Here is a 2722-nt window from a genome sequence, read left to right on the forward strand (position 1 = left end):
TTCTCTTCAGTAATTATTTTTATTTGCCATGTTGTAATAATGCATACATTGCCGACCCCTATTTTTTGAGTTCTATTTATTTTGCTTTTTGAGATTAATTTTTAGTTTCAAAGGAAGAACTGTTCTCTACCGTTCCCTAACTCTCCCACCCCTTCCCATTGAGAAATCAAGCAAACAAAATCACTCTTGTCAACATCCGTGAAATCAAGCAAAAGTAAATTGCCCCTTCACCTGCAACACCTATTTTGAATAGTAAATATATTCCCTCTCATCTTAGAAGCATAGAAGCATTGGAAATATAGTCTTTGTGAACTGTTTCATCCACAGGGCATGCAGGCAGGTGACTGAATTCAATGAGATGATTCTAAATGCCTCCTGACTCTTGATTCTTTGTGGTGCACTGGGCTGAGTATGAGCTGCTGCCCCTCTGGATCCTCTCAAGTTAGTGAAGAGCGGGGGAGGAGTAGGAAGCCCCCAGCTTTAGTGACCCGACCTCCAGGAGTGAATGGCCTGCAGTTAGGGGCTTCTTCTAATATCTTCCTTTCTGACTCTAGGCTGGTCATGCAGCACTGCATGTTGACAAATTTACTGATGTTGCGACTGGTTTGAAGTAGAAAACTTCTGTGTGGGGCAATGAGGTTTTGGCCGTGGCTGCTGTAAGGTAAGACCCGTTGTATTATGGGATCATGGTGTTGGAATAGAATGGGATGTCAGAGGCTACCTAATCTAACCCTTTGATTTTGAAGATGGGCAAACTAAGACCCAGAGAAGAGAGGGAAGTGAACGGGTCCACTGGTAGTAAGTGGCAAGGCAGGATTTAAAGCGGGATGCTTTGACTTCATATTATAGTGTTAGGAGTGAAAGGGAATGAGCCTATCAGTTCGAGCTCTCCTGTGGAAATCTCTCTGGGGCACTCTGAAACTCTTGACCACTAACTGAGAAAATGTCATCCAGAATGCCATTAAGGAAGAATTAATGCTTTGGCAGCAGTGAAAACTTGCCACCCCCTGTGGCAAGAAAGCACAGTCAGGTACTTGACCTAAGCTAGCAAATGAAGTGGACAACAGAGACACTTTTACCTTAATTATTTGTTTTTAATGTGAAAATGCTGGGGATTGAATCTGGATAGTTTCCTGAATCGTTCCTTCCCAGTGCTAGTGTAGAACTAACTACCATTCCTTTGAGGAATGGAAGCAGGAGGCAGGATATTGTGTTGGGAGAGCTGCAGAGTCACTCGAATTGCTTTTAGTCAGTGGACCAGGAGGTACCATGTCTCTCGGGAGCTGTGTCCTCCAGCCTCAGGACAGAGGGGATCTGCTTGAGTGTATTAGGAAAGCACCCAGATGTTTCTGGAAGTACCCATGCCTGAATAGTACAGAGTGCGCATGTTGGGCGCAAGTAAGGCTGCAGTGAAGTTGCGAGATGCAACATGGTCAGTTGTTGCCACATTTTGTGTGACCTCCACATTCAGTTATGCAATGTCATATGGAGTCTTTACCCTGTTTAGAAAGCTTTACTGTAAAGCAGTTTGGAACCATGCCCAAAGGGCTATGAAAGGGCCAATCTCTGACCTAGCAATAACACTAGTAGGTCAGTATCCCAAGAGATTTTTTTTTTTAAAAAAAAGGAAAAGATCCCATATGTACAAAAAATATAGCAGCTCTTTTCTGAGGGCAAAGAATTGGACATTGAGAGGATGGTCATCATTGGGGAATGGCTGAATGGGATTGTGATGGAATACTATTATTGTGCTATAAGAAATAATGAGGAGTCCCTCATCTTGGAAAAACCTGGAATAGCTTCCATGAGCTGATGCGAAGTGACATATACTGTGTGCAAAATTCAGCAATACTGTAAGATGATTAGCTGTTCTCAGCAATACAGACAACTCTGAAGGACTGATAATGAAAAATGCTATCCATCCCCAAAGACTGTAGACAGATTGAGGAATACTTTTTTTTATTTTTGAAGGTTTTTGGTCTATTTTCTTTCACATGACTACATGTGTATAACCTGTATTGAATTGCCTGCATTCTCAATTGGGAGAGTGAGGAGGGGGAGAATCTGGAACTCAAAGAGTTTTAAAAAGTAATGTTAAAAAGAGAAAGTGCCAAGAAATGGAGCTAGTTCAGGGCTGAAAGTGCCATGCCCACATGATCTCCTATATCTCAGTCCTTACTCCTTTTGTGTTTATGTAAGTCAGTGGTGGGGGTTTTCCTGTGAGATCCCCAGACCCGCAAAAAATGTTGTAACCATTGCTCCAGCTTGGATCCCAGGAAGATCCAGTTCTGTCTCAGTGAGGAAAACTTCTAATGGAGGAGGCAAGACAAGAGCAGCTGGTCATGAGCTCTTGGTTTCTTTCAGCTCTCCTGTGCCCCCAGATGGAGATAATCATACCTGGGCAAATGTTAGCTCTCTTTGACCAGGATTCCAATACCTAGTCTTTACCTTCTACCCACATCTCTTCAATACTGAGACAGAAGGCTGGCCTCCACAATGTACCCTAAGTGGGCCTTTCTTTGTATCTCTGTCTCTCCTCATTATACTGTGGATGGCCTCTAGGGTTTTCTCTCCACCTCCATCCCCCTTGGCTGGATGACCTCTTAGTTACTCTTTAAGGCCCAGCTTGGTAAGAACTCGCCATTAAACTTGCCCAGGTTGATGATGACAATTTCCCTGCTGACCCTCAACCTGGATTTTAGTTTTGTTAAACGTCCTACAC

At 43.3% G+C, this 2722-nt stretch overlaps 1 long non-coding RNA gene across 1 annotated transcript in view; it reads left to right on the forward strand.

Annotated features, from left to right (window-relative positions):
* The window catches only part of LOC141548684 (uncharacterized), a 40358-nt gene extending 39549 nt beyond the window's left edge, over positions 1-809 (forward strand). The window contains exon 3 of the long non-coding RNA XR_012484031.1: positions 555-809. This is a non-coding gene — a long non-coding RNA (uncharacterized LOC141548684). The remainder of the gene's footprint in view (positions 1-554) is intronic.
* The last annotated feature ends 1913 nt before the right edge of the window (positions 810-2722 follow it).

Source organism: Sminthopsis crassicaudata, chromosome X (assembly GCF_048593235.1).
Source record: "Sminthopsis crassicaudata isolate SCR6 chromosome X, ASM4859323v1, whole genome shotgun sequence".
NCBI lineage: Eukaryota > Metazoa > Chordata > Mammalia > Dasyuromorphia > Dasyuridae > Sminthopsis > Sminthopsis crassicaudata.